The 17147-nt window shown below is 44.8% G+C and overlaps 1 long non-coding RNA gene across 1 annotated transcript in view; it reads left to right on the plus strand.

Moving 5' to 3' along the window:
- Positions 1-15390, plus strand: part of LOC309442699 — a 50632-nt gene extending 35242 nt beyond the window's left edge. The window contains exon 5 of the long non-coding RNA XR_014184654.1: positions 12524-15390. This is a non-coding gene — a long non-coding RNA (uncharacterized lncRNA). The remainder of the gene's footprint in view (positions 1-12523) is intronic.
- Positions 15391-17147: the final 1757 nt, after the last annotated feature.

Genomic DNA, 17147 nt, shown 5'->3' on the forward strand with positions numbered 1-17147 from the left:
CCCTCTCCCCCCAGCCCAACCCTCCGCTCCACTGACCAAACTAACCTTTTCACGGTACACTGCCTGTAATTACCAGTGAAAGATGCTAACCAGAAAGGATCAAAACTTCAGCTAAACACAAACAAACCGGCAAAACAGCTATGAAGATAGACCGCTCACAACTGACGGTGCTCGGCCGGGAGAAACTGAGTAGCTGCAGGCGCGGGGGGTGGAGAAAGAAGAAATCTAACTCGAAATTCTTTTGTGCATGTATTTTTCATATGAATTTTAAAATGGCTTGAAAAAACATCCTAGAATAGCATTAAAATAACCTTGTTGTTTATGATCATAATCCTGTATATTTAATATCCTTTTTCCCCTTCAGTTCCCCCCACTCCTGCAGAAACTCCCGCCAACACAGTGGTCAAACTGAGTTCATAGTTCCCTGCAACGAGCCCAGCACTAAGGCCTATACCAAAAGAGTTACTTTGCAGTAATCACATGAATTTGACTCCCTCTCCCCCTTCAATTTCTAGTGTGACAAGCAGATACTTCATATTTCTTTCCATTCTGCTTTCCTGGAGGTGAGAAGCACCAGAGTCAAGTTGTCTCTCATCCCTCTCCAAGAGTGAGCTGGCGAGGAAGGTGGTGTTGATGGCCTTTGTTTGCCAGGAATGCTGATGTGGTAGGTGATTATATAAACATGATTTATATTCCATCTTAAAAAATTGCATCTGCTGTTCCAGATTCTACCTGAATTAGCTGGATAACGGGCTTGCTCAGTAAGCAGAACTTTTGCCACTGAGTTTTCCAGTGCCAAAGAGTCAGACAAAGTTTTCAGTATAGTGGGATATTTTAACTGTATGCTAAGGTATATTGGTTCACTCTTTTTCATTATAAGAGGGCTATTACATGGAAAACAACAAGATCATGTTTAGGTCTTCATCAGAAATCCTCATCTTCAAATTGAAGCTTTATTGTAGGCAAAACAAACAGCTGCAGAGGGTCATCTGGCTCTGCAAAATACCTTCCGGTTCGTGTAGAAGTCTTGTCTGCTGGGAACCCGCTCGTGCCATGTTATATCAGCACAGAATTAGCTTCTTCAGCGATAAAGTAATTTTCGTGTACTTGTGTGACTTCTGCAGATGCCGTTGATTAAAAACCTCCTCAGGAATAACCACAGAAGTAGCACAACCACTGCGATGGCCTTTGGACAGGCTTCGTCATCAGCGGGATACTGAACACCCAAGAGACCTCCCTTCATCTTTCTTTCTTTCATCAAATAGTTGCAGGGTTGTGATGGATGAAATAGTTTGCGCCTTAGCCCTAAATCCCTGATCCTTGACTGGAAGATTTAGCTGGAATTTCAGCACAAATAATAACCAGTTTGCTAAATGGAAGGTGTCTGAGATCTGTCCTTGCCTGACTTTGTGGAGCTTCCACCATCGCGCAGGGTCTCCATGTCAACACCATTGGTCAAGGTAGTACGTGGTGTTTTTCCTTTCATTTATTTGAACGTCAATTTTTATGGTTCCCCCTTGAATTTTGATCTGCTCCAAGTGGATTTCACAGCATTGTCAAACTAGTAAGACATGAAAAGCTGAGCCTACGCAAGCAGATTTGAAAGCCTGTGTGATTTAAGGAGCACAAAAACCTCCTTAGAAGTATATATCATTTATCCTTATTGGCTTTCCTTCTTTTCTAGATCAGTATAGCATTTTTTAATCAGAAGGTTCTGCATAAAAGTGGCTGTTCATGCACTTATAACACTCAAAGTGAAAAGTGTCTGTAGGTCTGAGACGTCGTTTATTTTCCAAAAAGAAAATGTGATGTGTGTCAATGCCTTTTGTTTCCTCCAAGCCCTTCTTGGCCAATCCCAGGAATCGGTTTGGTCCAATGCTCTTGTAGGGATGTACTGAGTGAATTGCTGCGGCAGAGCTGAGTGCTGCATAGACAAATGCAGTTTAATGTATTGACAAACAGAAATAGAATTTTAAATTGTGGATATGCATCATCTGAAGACATGAGCTTAAACAGACTGGAAAACCCCCACAAATATAAGGCATATTTGAAGTTTCTAGGCTAAACTATTTATGAAAATACCATTTTAAAATACCACTATTTACTTTTTCAAACACCCGTAGATAGGAAATGCCTTATGTTACTCTTTATTTTGTCCAAAATACCCACTAGCCAGTGAATGCAGATGCTAAATGCAAAGCAGAATTTTTTTAAAACAATTTAATGTATTTGGTGGGGAAAGACTATAAATTAGCCTTATCAGAGAAAGGCTTAACTATTGAAAAACTGCTTCCTCCCTATAAACATCAGGAGGATTCATAGATCTTAAGGCTAGAAGGGACAATCAGGGGCCATGCTGTTCCTAAAATGTAGCATGTTGGCCAATGTTGGGTATTTCTGAAATTAGATACAGGGAAACCTACAGCTTGAGCCAGGGTGGGTGGTGGCAGGACTATAATCAAGGGCGCTGGATGGAGGTGGAACATATAACACACACTCAACATGTAACACAGTCACTGCAAACCACTCGGGTTTCTTTTTCCTGTTGTTAATATAATTAGAGTTCACATATTTCCCACTACTGTCCCTTTGTCTTGCGCCTCTTTCATGTTTTGGTGTCTCACTATCACCTTCATGCTAATGAGACACTCCTTGGCTAATTAAACACTTGTTACCTTAGTATAGGTAAGTGGGCACGTTGGCTCTACAAGTCTTACCTGGTCTGAATCGACATGACATTTTATTTCTGTGCTTTATGTTGGTAACGTGGTGTCAGTGTGTCCCTGTTTTCCCAAAACTCAGGGTTGCAGCTGAGGGAGCTGGGCAGGGAAAGGCTTAAAAAGAGAATTCTTCCCTGCACTCCCATGTGCTTGTATAGTATCAATCCCAAGAAACCCTGTGAGTTAAGATGAGGTCCAAATGCCAGCAATCCTTTGCCCTTTTATCTGCACTGTAATGAAGTCAAGTCTTGCTGTTTCACTTTTCGTGTTACAATTCAGATTTTTACTTCCTCACGTGATTCGCTGCAGGGAAAGTGGATTCAGAAAATTTTCCAGGGCAAAACAACACAAGTCAGAGGCGCACGTAGGTGGAAATGGAAGTCTAATCCCAAGTTATTTGTTTCCAAGTCACATTTAAAAAAACTACAAGAGCAAGTCTTGCTTTCATCAGCATGCAGTGATTGGAAAGAATTAGATATTTGCTCTTGGGCATTATCAGAAGCCCCCTAACTTGGGAGATGCCAGATGACTTCAAGGAGTTAGTAAGGGGAGGCATGTGAGACAAATGAAGGTCAAGCACTTACAAGCCAATAGGCTGTTTTTTGAGCCCACAGATTTCTTTCTGTTTTTTGGATCTGCTGTTTAAAAATGTGAGCTCAAAATTCACGTCGTTAATGCACAGAAGCATTTTACAATGAGAGCTAAGAGAGTAATAATCATATTTAATGTCGTTTGTCGTGGAACTGCATGCAGATTCTCTATCTAACCTACCTAAAATGAAGTGTCTTTGCTAGACGGAGCCAGTTGTTCCCGGGACACTGGATGAAGTAGCTTTCTGCTTTGTAGATTTTTGCTCTATTGCATTTGCAGGTGCCTCATATTTAGTTGCAGACAGCAAATAATCAGAACTTATCTGAATAAAATTTTCCTGAGTCTTCTGCCTGAATGTTCTCACTGTCTATTCCCAGCCAAACTGCCTTTCCAGTTCTTTTCCCGACGTTTCTGCACAGTTCATTGCCCTCATTCCACCACCGTGGCCCGACGGTTTTGTTTGGTGTCTCTTGTCTCTACTCATCTGCTTGGGCCAGCGGCTTTCAGACCACGACACAGGGAGTCTCACTGTGTGGGAAGAGGAGGTCACCGCAGTTTACCTCGATATAATCCTAGATGTCAGTAGGAAAAGCACAGGTGTTGTCATTAAATTGAGATTTCCTATCACAGTGGTTGTTGTGGGGCACTGGATTTTGGCTCTTAAAGCCTTGGTGGGCCAGGTGAAGCAGAAACTCCCAGCTGAGCGTTTACATCAGGGACACACTATGCAATAGCAGCGTTAAAACCAAAATTCATTATCAAGCAACCAGCATTTCTTACTGGGGAAATACTGTAAGGAAGCAGAGCAAGAAAAAGATTAGAAGTGTCTGGTAGAGTATGCACGGGAATTCTGCTCCCCAAGTTCAGAGAATCATAAAATCATAGAATCATTTTGGTTGGAAGAGACCATTAAGATCATCGAGTTCAACCATAACCTAAATCTAGCACTAACCCATGTCCCTTAAGACCCTCATCTCCCCATCTTTTAAACCCCTCCCGGGATGGTGACTCCACCACCAAGTTGGTATAGATAAGGGAGAAATGGGGACAACCCCTCCTGATCTCGATTAACTGTATTTATACATATTGTGGAGCAGAATTTTCATGAGCTAAGAGTCACATCTCTGCAGGAATCCCCTTATCTTTTGCCTTTGGGCTCCGCTGCTGCTTAGCAAATGCACAATGCAAAGCACTAGCTCCCTGCAGCCACTACACCTGATTATTTGACTTTCAGTTGGATGCCCAGTCATTGTAACTAACATCATATTGTACTGCCTGTCAAAAAGGACCTTTCTGACTAATGAAAACTCCATTTTCTGTTCCAGTTCCACAGTTACAGTTCTTTCCCTGCTCCTACTCGCTGCCATCAGCAAGGGATTAGCCCAAGAACTTTGTGATGCCTCCGCACTGTCCAGATTGTCCCCGTTCAGTGATCAATTATTTTTCGACACACATGATGGTGAGATCTGTTGCAAGACAACCAAATGCACCAGCTGAAGCATCCCAAGTGTGGATGTTTGGGTTGTCAACCCCTTCCTGGAAGCGAGGACCAGAGCCAGTTCTCCTCTCCCCCAGCAATAGCTAAGTCAGTGCAGTAAACTGTGCCACACAGGGGGTTATTATTAATTCCTTATCCTTAGGTTACGCTGGATCGAGGACCAAGATAAGATTTCTTTAGCCACATTGAGGCTCTAAGGCTGCACATCTTTGCGTTGCCTTGTAATAAGTAAATTCTGCCAGGGAGCTTGATGGAAATGGTCCAGCCTGTGCTGGCCCAGTGTTTTCTATCCACGGTTCATCCCACTAAGCCCAGTTCCCTTCCACAGCATGCTCAGGCCTAGGAAAACTCGGTCTTCCATTTCCCTACCTCTGTCTTTAGGAAACAGTAGGGAAAGCTCCTTCCCTAAGGCTTCAAAATGAATCAGTTACCCCTGTACTTGTGATGTTTGGAACTGCTGTGATTTTAAAGGCTGCTTAAAGCAGAGTTTACTGGAGTTGTGTAAATCTTTGCTTTAAATCCACTGTAAATACGTTACAGCATCTGCCAAACATGCATTAAAATATTTTGCTCCAGATATGCCTATGTCTAACCTTTTGGTTTCTGAGAGCTTTAATCAGTAATCTTCAAGTAGGAAGTTATTCATCTTTATTGCCAGGCAGTTCTCAGTGGTGGTCGTGGCAACAATCTTTTCATTGCTTCTGTGTTTAGTTGTTCTTTGACATGATAGAAGTCAGCTGCAGTTCAATGAGCTCACTATTTGTGCAACTTAATTGCTTGCTTCCTTTAATATGTACTCAATTTTTCCTTTTATGAGCAGGGTTGTTGGAAAAATTAAGCTTAAGGATATAGCTATCCACTGTTAATTAACCTCCTTCCCAAACACATTAGTAAAATAGGTCAAATGACTGTTGAGTGTTAAGTGTACCATTACTAAGGTATTTCTCAGCTGGAAAATGAACTCTAGATTGGATAAGACAGGAGTTTCCAAAGGAGCTTCAAGGACTTAGGTGTCCAGATCGCACTGAAATTCAATTAGATCCGAGCGCCTAATTCCCTTAAGCTGGATTTTACAAAAGCTCTTAGGGGTGTATGTTAAGAAGGTTTGATTTGGTGCGTGTTTAGAACATGCGTGTTTAAAAATAGACCGAAACGGCTTCCTTTTGTCGCTCTTTAATTAAGCTTAGTGGAATCTTGGGTTCCACTGGGGTGCGTGATCTACGCGTGTATGTGCACGTGTACACGAGAGCAGGCAAAACAAGGGAATCGGTTTCTTCTGAGGTATTTGTACTTTGCATTAATAAGGATACTGCATGCGTTTGTTCTTTCAAGAATGACTAATATTATTATTGAGAACTGAAATTCCTAGAATAGCTCTGATATGTGAGGATGTATAAATAGTTTTGATGAGTATAAAATACGCTCAGTGAGGGAACTGATCTATCAAAACAGCTTTATACAGTGATAGTGTAATTTCTTTCCATGTCAGGGATATATTCAGATGGAAAAATCACTTTAATTGCAGTGGTGATAGCTTGATGGGAATTTTGCCAATTTGCCCCCAAAATTGTGCATGAATTTAAAGATCATATTTAGAAATGTGAGTTCAGTTGGAAAGTTCGTCATTTTTTAAATATGTGCATTTTGCAAAGGAATGGGTAAGGTTTAAGAAAAATGGAAGTTGGAAGGATTCCCGCTGGGAGATACAAGGCCGCGGTTTGTTATGATTACATCTCCCAATCCCTGTTCCCAGGCTGTGTCGGGAAACGTCTTCTAGAAGCCGGTGGGACTTCCCATGTGTGTAAACTGTCCTCATGCAAATATTATTGTGTGTTGTAGTAGTGGCCAGCCAAGATCAGAGTCCGCTGTCCCAGGCACGATTCATGTGCACAGGAGGCAATCCCTGCCTCGGAGAGCTTCTGTCTGAACAAGATCTGCTTCTGCTCCATTGTTTTCCCTTGTTATTCTACTATAGGTTTATACAGGGCTTGATAAATGCAAGAAAGTGAAAAGTAAGTGTATTAGTGGAGGCTAGGCTCTTGATTTGGAATGTCCTTCTGGTTCACCAAAGCTGGGGCCAGTGGAAAACTTCTGGCTTCCAGGATGCAAGCTGGAGCTGTACAGTATGCCGCTTCTCTTTCTTTTATACCAGATCAGAATACTGTAAAAAAGCCATAGAGTGGGTGTAAATGACATTTCTGCCAAAAATCAAGGCCCCTTTAGCCACTGGCAGTGGTGTAATGGGGCCTATAATAAATGAGCTTTAAGTCCTTATTTAGAGAGATGCACTGAAATCGCTGAAATGCTGCCAATACGATACAAGCATCAGGAAATCGCATCTGCTCCACGTGGCCAAAACCCACAGAGAAGCTCCATAAAGCACTTAATTTTTGTAGTATGGCTGTAAATAATGTAGAGAATTAATGCTGAAGTCCAGTGAATAACTTAGAGATGTGCTCCTGACAATGTGCTTTCACCCTCTTTTGTAGCTGATGGTGCTTCACGTCGCAGTCCAGAGGTGGGATTCTCCTCGACAGAAATGCACCTGTTGATGTGCAGAGGGTGGGAAGTAGCTGAGGAGCTTCTGCAGACCAGCTGAGAGCTTAAAGTGTGTAAAACAACTGCAAAGCCACTGCTGTTTGCAGCATGGCTGCTCCTTTCAGGACACGCTAAACTGATACTAGAGCGTAGTTCACACACGGCTACTTGCAGCAACAGAAGCAGCCTGTTGCTAGATCCTGGGACACCATGCCAAGAAAATAGTGCAGAGAATTGGCAGTTACCCACAGAATCATTATGGTTGGAAAAGACCTTTAAGATCGAGTCTAACCATTGACCCAACCCTGGCACTAACTCATGTCCCCGAGAACCTCATCTCTGTTCAACCCCTCCAGGGATGGTGACTCCACCACTGCCCTGGGCAGCCTGTTCCAGTGCCCGATAGCCCTTTCTGGGAAGAAATTGTTCCCAATATCCGATCTAAACCTCCCCTGGTGCAATTTTAGGCCGTTTCCTCTCGTCCTGTCACTTGTTACCTGGGAGAAGAGACCAACACCCGCCTGGCTACAACCTCCTTTCAGGTAGTTGTAGAGAGTGAGGCGGTCTCCCCTCAGCCTCCCTGTGCTTATTTATCTTCCTGCGGATAAAAACAATGTGAGGATTCCCCAGCTGGTCTGTGTGGAGCTGGAGAAAAGGGTGGCCCTTGGTTGTGCCGCAGAGAGGAGTGCGGTGTGTTAGAGGAGTGACCCATGTCCCGCCGCTTGTGTTGAGCACAAAGTAAGGACCAAAGTGCTCTGAGCTCTTCAGTCCGCAGATCTAAACTGGTGCAGTTGGTGTTCCTTGGACATCATATTAAAATGTGATTTGGCATGTGGCTGTGCCAGCTGGTAGCCACAGCAGGGACGGGCAGGTTGGCAAGTCCTTCTGCAGCGAGGACTTGCTGGGTGGCTGGGATTCGTGTCACAGGCCAGAAGGTGGCACTGCCGATACTGCAATGGAGAGGTTCCGAGAAGAAAAGTGGGGGAAATCCTACAGTAAGGAGACACTGTAAACCCGGTTATGTGGGTAACGGGGCTGAGAGCTTAAAGCAAGCAGCAGGAGTGGGCAAGGCAACAGTTTGGATGTGAATGTGTGAGGGTACAGGGAGCATCCTGGTAGTTAATCTTCCACTTGCAAGATTTTGGTCTTACTAATCGCAGAATCAGACTGTGCAAAGTGTTGAAACTTGCAGTTTTATTGCAAACTCCCAGAGCGAATGAAATTGGCTGGAGGTTTACGGAGTGAGCGCTGCAGAGGGGTTCTCAGCTTTGCCTGGACAGGATGGAAGGTTTGGTTGTTTTGAGCTGAAAATGGTCAAAACTCTGCCTTTTTAGCCCTTCTGTGGCTGACTTGGCATTGCTGGGTTGGGAGAACCACTCCTCCCTCTTGCATTTCTTTCTGTCGGTAAATAATCACCTTTTTGTCAATGACTGTTCAGTAGTGAGGGACAAACTGATGGAGTTTGGGTTTGTTGAAACAAGAGACTGACATCGGGAGGAAGGAGCAGGTGTGAGCTCTTTGCTAATCCCGAGCCCATCTCTGGGGCTGTACACCCGGCTTCTTCCCTGTGTATATTTTGAAGAGGATTTTGTGCTCAGCTCTGAGGAAACCCTCCTAAAGACAGTTCGATTGGAAGTGACTCTGGAAGGCCAGTGGACGATTCATCATCCAAATGACTTATCCCTCCCCCAAAGTTACTCTAAAGTTTCCTGTCAGAGCCCATGTGCCCTGAGGAAAAGTGCTTTTGCTTTTTTCATTCCTTCACTCTTCACTAGCTACTTGTGTGGGTGTCCCGAGGTCTCAGAGAAAGTGAGGCTGTGCCTGGATTTGTCTCAGCTTAACTCCACTCTGTTTCCATCCACCCCAGTGCGAATCTGGAGTCACAAAGTTAATGATGATCCACTCATGGACAGACTTAGCGGACACATCTGTCGAGTGGGGGCTTGAGCCTTCTCCAGAGCGTCTCTCAGCTGCTCCCCCTCCTCTGCCACATGGAGATGCCTCTACAGGTGACAAGAGAATGAGGACCTCTGGCTCCTAAACCTGCCAGCCCTTGTGAGCAGTCATCCTGGGTTGGGTCCAGGCTGGCCAGGAATTGTGCCTGGGTACGGTGCCCAGCTCAGGAGCAGAGCGGAGCCTACATGGGGATGCCTGGAGCTTGCGTCTCTCTAGGGACCCGCTGGATTAACTGAGGAAGGGTGGCAGCTTTTCTTTCTGGTGTCCTGCTGTGGGCAGTAGCTGCCAGCTCTGGGACAGTAATAAACAGCTGGAGAGACTTGCAAATGGGGAATCACAGAATCCCAGAATGTCAGGGCTTGGAAGGGACCTCGAAAGCTCATCCAGTCCAATCCCCTCGCCGGAGCAGGAACACCCAGATGAGGTTACAGATACACAAAAGCTGAGGAAAGAAATTAAAAGTGGTGTTTGGCCCAGGAACATCAGCCGTTTACCCGCATGAGTGAGAGGGGGGAATAACCCAGGCTCTGTGCCCTGCTCTCCATATGAAGGCGTAAAAAATTGCTTCAGCCCAAAGGGCGAAGCTCCCATACAGATGCAACAGGCTTGTGCAGGAGAGGTAAGGTCTGCTACATCCTACCCTGCTCCCTTTTCCCCTCCGTGGGCAGACAGCGTGGCTCAGAGTGTGACCAAGCATAAATGGTGTGGCTCTCTGAATTGACAAGGGGGAATTTTATTTTATTTTATTTTATTTTATTTTATTTTATTTTATTTTATTTTATTTTATTTTATTTTATTTTATTTTATTTTATTTTATTTTATTTTATTTTATTTTATTTTATTTTATTTTATTTTATTTATTTATTTTCTGGGTCAGGATGGCCCTTGCAGCTTACAGCAGCCTGGTTTCTGCTGGAAGGTGGCTGTGACTTGGCCATCCTGCGACGCCAGCCCCCATCCCTCCTCTTTCGGTCCTGGCACAGTCCCGAGGAGGGGAAGGCCACGTGCAGCTCCGAAGGGCACATGTTTCCTGTCTCTTTGCTCCTGGCAGGTTTTGTCTGCAGACACTGGCTTGAGTACCCCGTAATTACATTTTCGCATTTTTTAATATAGTAACACACGGCTGGGCTTGTGGTAGGGAGCCAAGTGATGTCTTTGGGCCGTGAGGACTATAAATAGCCAAAAGGGATCATTTTATTTGGTTATGGAAGGAAGAAGGTCTTTCTTCAGCACTTACTGTACAAACACAGCTTCGGAGCAAATAAAGAAGGTTCTTTTTCCTATGTGTTAGGGAGATATCCATGGATTCAGCAGAAACCCCCAAAAGACGAAAATTCTTCGCATTACGTTTCTCTACAGAAGGCCTTCATGCAGTGTCAATCTGCCAAATTATAGCTTTGTTTTCATTTTAGTTGTGGCAATTATTGTGCTTTTGTTAAAAATACCATTCTGTGTCCATTCTAAGCTCTCAATAGCAAGGACTGTCTTAAAATAAATGCATGTACAGTGCCAGGCACAATGGGCCTCATCTGTGCCCGAGACCTTGAGGCAGAGCTGCCATATATACAGCAAATAGCTGGTTTGCGTAACGAGATGCGACTTTTCAGGTCTAGATCTTGGCGCTGTGACTCTTGAAATCAATGATTCCTCCTTTCCCTCCACAGTGGCATTATCACGCTATGTACATCACACTAATGAGCAGCCAGCCAGCCCTGCCACGTGGTTCAGCGATCATCTAACGCGTTGTGATTCCTCTGCCTTGTGGACTTTGCTTAGTGTGAACAAGCACACACGAGGCTCAGGGCAGGAACATTTAGGCCTGTTATGTATAGTTTTAGTTCTGCTTTTGAATAAGTTGCCCATGACCTGGTATCTGGGCTGAGTGCTGGATCTGCCGTAAATGATTTGTAGAACTTGAACGCGAACTTTTGCTAACAGAAAGGTGCTTGCAGGGATTACCAAGGTATTAATATATTGTGCTTCTGCAGAGGTTTCAAACCAGAGAGACGTTTCTGTGCACCGTGGACCAGGGTGCCTGGTGCGTCTATGTATTTATTATTATAATACATGTGACAAAAGTATAACCAGATATAATGGGGCCATTTCTACTCCCATTTTATAGATAGAAAATGTGATCGAAGTGTACTCAGACTCCGATAACCAAGCAGGTGACGAGGATTTACTGCAACCTTTCTCATTTCCTTTCGGGGAATGTTTTCTCCTGCATGTGATCCAACTCTTAGCACAGATGAGTGCCCGACCGAGCGCTTTCATTCCTTGCCTGTGTGTGAACCGCTGCACTTCTGGCCGGAAGGCGCTGTTCATACAATTGCATTGTTACAAAGAGACTATAGTTGCATGATTGTCCTCAATTAACGATGCTGCCAGATCATTCCTAATATTTTTTTTAGATAGGCCCAGCAGTGCAATGAATCTGATGGTGTGTATGTTTTGATGTGGTGCATTGACAGCAGCAGTGTCTATGAAGAAGGACAACGACAGATTAAATAGCAGCGTGCCCTCTCGATCATGATGGGGCAGTTATGGGGAAAAAGCTCCTTTTGTTTCCATGGCCATATCGACCGAAGCCAACACAAGGCCCTCTTGATTAAATGAACTGGCAGCAGAACAGCAAGTTCTTGTTAACCATACATGCCAAAAGGCCCTAACACAAACAATCCCCATTATAAATTAGGCCTTTTACAAACAATATTTCAAGAAACTACTTGTCTGTTTTCCATGTCATTATGCATTTTTAGGATGATTACATGCTTCTGCTGGTTAATGGCCTTTTGCCAAGGGCAAAATGGAGTTTCAATAGGACTCATTATGAAGTGAAAACTTTTTCTATTCCTACCCCCTGGAAGGAAAAAGCCACTCACAGATAAAGCTTGTGATATAATTATGTTGCTTTAGATAACCAGCGACATTACTTCCCAAATGATAAGTACTTGTTTTTATCCTTTCTTAATCTCACAGGCCTCTTGTAGTCTTTTAATAGGAAGTGGTGGCAGCTGTGAAGGCCACTTGATCATTTGGGTCCGAGCAGAGTGCAAGGCTGCCCTGCTGATAAAAGTCATGACAGCTCCAGCTATCTGGATCGCTATTAGAGGAGGAAGTGCTGTCTGCAAGGGCAGACTATGCCAGGGAGCTTGTCAATGCACTGCTAAATAATTATGTCCCATTATAAACCTTGCCCTTCCCCCTGTTCATTTTACAGAGCCTGATCTTCCCTTGAACTGAGACATGTTGTTCGGATCTGCGAGGGAACGTGAGATGCTGAGCTTTTGGAATGGGGATGTCAGGGTCGGATCCTGCCATGACCGTGGTAGGGGCTGAACCCTTGGATGCTGTGCTGTGCGCAGGAGTTCAACAGCGCTCGGTATCGCAGAGGAGTTACACAGCAGCTCTGTGTAACAAATGCACAGGTTGCCTTAAGGACTGGAAAAAAAAAGGGGAGCCTGTAGATCAAGCCCTGATCGGGGTCTCAGAAAACCTGGTTCAGCTTCCAGTCTTCCCTCAGAGTCCTTGGTTTTCATCAGTCACTCACTGCCCTTGTTTCCCATTTGTTAAACATGAATGGAAATGATTTCTCCTTTTGGCCAACTCTAAGGATTATAGGATCTTAAGATAAAGACTCTGTCATCTGTACAGAATATCAAGATCAACAGGCTTTTGCCTGTCATAAGTTGAGATATTGAGATGTTACTGTACCAGAAATCCCATTTCTCAGATCTGTGGCTCAATGTGACCAACTTTGTTTATAGAGGTGCCTATCATTCTCCTGTCATTACGTGCTTCTCCCATCATTATCGCAGGAATTTCATCAGGAGGGCAAAAAATAACTTGGTGACCGTGAAAACAAAAGCCCTAATTCATGAAAATTCATTTTGAGGTGGCAAAAGAAATTGATTATACCCACATAACAATTATTGCAAAGTTACTGATTCCAGGATTTCATTACTAAGAAGACAAACCTTTTACACTTTTATAGTCTGAGGTCTTTAGGAACACTAATTAGAGCTTTTCAGCGCTCCTGGAAGGGAGGAAGATTTTATTGTGCAGGATCAGCTCACACTCACTAGGAGGGGAATAGAGAGTTAAGTCGCTTGCCTGCGTGATGGTGAGAAATTTAAGGAGTTCAGGGACTCCCCCTTGGCTTTGTTACCTGATTCATCTCCCTTGGCTTATCCAAGGAGCAGAGAAAAAGGTACCTCCAGGTGGCAACTCAACCTACCGAACATCCATGCTTTCACTCGCTAAAAGCAATTTTCAAGGACCCTAATGAAGTTGCTGCTGGCAAGTTATTAATAATATGGTTAAATGAGATGAAGCTGAGCTGAGGCCACCTCAGCCTAATTGTGCTTTGCTGGCTGTGAGGAGCCAGAAGAGTGGAGAGGTGGAGTAACTCTGGGGTAGGTACGTACTGTCCAAACCAAGCATGGGAACTGGAGTCTCGGTGAGACACGGAGGAGTGGGAAAGGAAAAGGCGGTCTGGGGATTTAGGCAGTGAGATGCATCTCTGATGCTACCTCAGTAGTCTGGTGTGAAGTGCGATGCTTTTATTGTCCTTTGGGCTGGAAGCTCTGAAGTTCTGGCTTTCTGTTTCTGGACAGTCATCTCAGCTCCATCTGAATTGCAGGTGAGCTTCAAGGTCCAAACTCTATATACGAAAAATGCTGTAAAATGCAAAGTACTTTGAAATATCATGCCCTGGACATGCAAAGGTTTTGATGTGTGATGCTGTCATTTACTCATGCTGAAGAGAGGAATAATTCTGTTTATACCACAGAGGAGACAGAGCTGCAAAAAGCTTGTGTGGAATTAGGGTGATGGGTCAAAGAAAAAGAAAACAATGAGAGTTTGACAGGTGGGTGTTTGATGGGTGTATAAGGAAGTCCACAGCCTAAGCAATTCTTGTGCTCTGTGCATTACGGGATAAACTGCAATGACAGGCATTGCCAGCTCCTGCCACTTCTCATGGGCAGATTGAAGAACAAAGTGACAGCAGGTCACAGTCAAGGACCTGTACACTGCCAACGAAGTGCCAGAAGATAGTCAGGAGGCTGTTCCTTGTGGTGTTATCACAGCCTTGTGCAGCTAAATCACGTTATCCCACTCCTAGATTTACCAAACTCTGCCTGAAAGTGCCTAGAGCACCTTTATTATGAAGAAAGACTGAGAGCTGGGGCTGTTCAGCTGGAGAAGAGAAGCTGAGAGGGATCTGATCAATGGGATCAATATCTCCAGGATGGGTGTCAAGAGGATGGACCAGACTCTGTTCAGTGGTGCCCAATGACAGGGTGAGGGGCAACGGGCACAGACTGAAACGCAGGAGGCTCCATCTGAACATGAGGAGAAACTTGTTTGCTGGGAGGTGCCAGAGCTTGGCCCAGGCTGCCCAGAGCGGGTGTGGAGTCTCCTTCTCTGAGACATTCAAACCCCCTGGACCCACCTGTGTGATCTGCTCTGTGACCCTGCGTGAGCAGGGGGGTTGGACTGGGGGATCTCCAGAGGTCCCTTCAACCCCAACCACCCTGTGATTCTGTGCCACAGGGGTCAGAGACGTCTGCAGGCCTGAGCGCTGTCCTGTGCAGGGTCGGTGGATAGTCACACTTCTGGACAGTCCTGATAAAAGCAGCCATGCTGCTGGTGCAGTGCTGCGCTCCCCAAAGCCTGTTAAACACATTAGTCATCAGGCATTTAATTACCTCTTTTCACCTCTGTCTCAGCTGACCTCTAATGACCAATATTTGCATTCAGAACAATGTGGATGAATTGAAACAAGGCTGAGAAAGTCTAATGGCGAGTGGCTTGTTGCCTGAGGTCATGCAGGAACCTCCTCTCGGATAAACCCAAAGCCGCTCCTTGCCGGTGGAGTCACACTTCAGCCTGAGTGATCGCGCTTTGTGTATCAGGCTGCGTTCACGAGGATCAATGAAAAGAAGGAAATCCTTTCACAGTCCTGGGAACTGGAGGCTCCATCCCTTGCCCTGGAGATGGTGGAAAGACTCAATTGTCTTCTGCAAACTTGGCATGGAGCTGTCATGAAGCTCTCCTGCAGAGCACATGTGGAAACTGCAGGGCAGAGGAGGAGAGGAGAGGAGAGGAGAGGAGAGGAGAGGAGAGGAGAGGAGAGGAGAGGAGAGGAGAGGAGAGGAGAGGAGAGGAGAGGAGAGGAGAGGAGAGGAGAGGAGAGGAGAGGAGAGGAGAGGAGAGGAGAGGAGGAGAGGAGAGAGAGAGAAAGAAGAGAAGAAGAAGAGAGAAAGAAGAGAAGGGAAGAGAAGAGAAGAGAAGAGAAGAGAAGAGAAGAGAAGAGAAGAGAAGAGAAGAGAAGAGAAGAGAAGAGAAGAGAAGAGAAGCACCATTGCGTGGGTGGAGAACGTCCTCTTCTAACAGCTCCGCACCCCTGACATGAGGCTCTGTCCTGCTCCACAGGACAAAGTGAACAACATAGAGACCCTGACCTGCAGCTTGTGTGTGGAGACCCTTTTGGCATGGGAAAAATGAAGAGTGTCTGAGAGGACACTCAAGAGATTCAGGTACATAGATATTACACTGAAAAGATGAGGATACTCTCTCCCAATTTGTTTCCTGGGCCAGATGGTAGGAAGAAGAAGGATATTATTAGAAAAACGAGGATTATCAGGGGGGCAAGAAAACGTGAATAGAAAACAGATTGCTTCAAGGTGCTTGAATTCTCTGCCCGTTTTTGGTGTCAAAATTACCTAAAGGGTGTTGACAAACACGGAAAAGGTTAGAAAACCAAATTAATAATAAACCCCGATCACCAGCAAGCTCCCCAAAGACCCTGCCTGCCTCAGGAAGGGGAATTCCAGTGAAAATCACCACATTTCCAAACTGCTTGTTTTAGCGTTAATCTTCTGGAGTTGTTTTTAAACAAGGTCTGCAGCAGCTTATGTAGCCAGCTGAGCAGATGATGTGAATAAAAGAAATGAGCCACAGATCAAAAAAGTCTACATGGTTTGGCTTTTAATTCTACCTCTTCATCTTTTACCCAGATGTGGTTGTGGGTAGGTATCGGCCAAGAAATTGCAGGTGGCACGGTTATCTTGCTGTTTACTGTGCGATGATGCTGCTACCAGCTTTTCAATAATAGGAAATGACTAATGATGTGGTGGAAATTATGAACCAGGATTAATAAAACTTGAAAAGGAACAGTCTGGTCTGTTTGATCCTCTGAAGAGGAAGTCTGTCTGTGTACAAGTCTTTTCCCTGAGGTGATGTTCTTATTAGTCTGATCTGAGTAGGGAGCAAAGGGAACAGAGTTTAGAAGTGGCTTAAAAAAAAGACAGTAAAAAGAGGACATGAAGTATTGTCGAAAAACATCCCTGGGTGACAGGCTCCTTTCTAATGCTGTGGTGCTAAGTCACAGGAAGGCAGTTCCAGTCTGCACGTCGCTTGCGAGTAAAAAAGGAATTTCTTGGAGAGCTGCATTTGACTCAGGTCCTATTTTGCTGCTTTTTCTCCTGCCAAATCCTCCTTGAGTCATTTTGCTTGATGAGAGACTACAGTGCTGAGCTACTTCCAGTGCTGCTCAGCCCTGTGAAGGGGACGTGCCATGTTCTGAGTGCCGTAGCGGTGACAGGAGTCGTTTCTTGGTCAGGAGCTGGAGGCAGACTGCCGTTCACATCACTGTTGCAGGTGCCATCCCTGGAAAGCAAAAAGTGCCCTTAAAAATCAGGTCTAGGAAAGGGAAAAGCCCAAATGAAGTAAAATCCTGAACTCTAAGCCTAACGGGAGAGAAGAGGTTTCTGGACATGCATTCTGAAATGAGTGTGTAAGCCTTGGATAACTGGAGTTTTCCTCAGTAAAACCGCCAC

Source organism: Streptopelia decaocto, assembly GCF_964273445.1.
Source record: "Streptopelia decaocto genome assembly, chromosome: 7".
Classification (NCBI taxonomy): Eukaryota; Metazoa; Chordata; class Aves; order Columbiformes; family Columbidae; genus Streptopelia; species Streptopelia decaocto.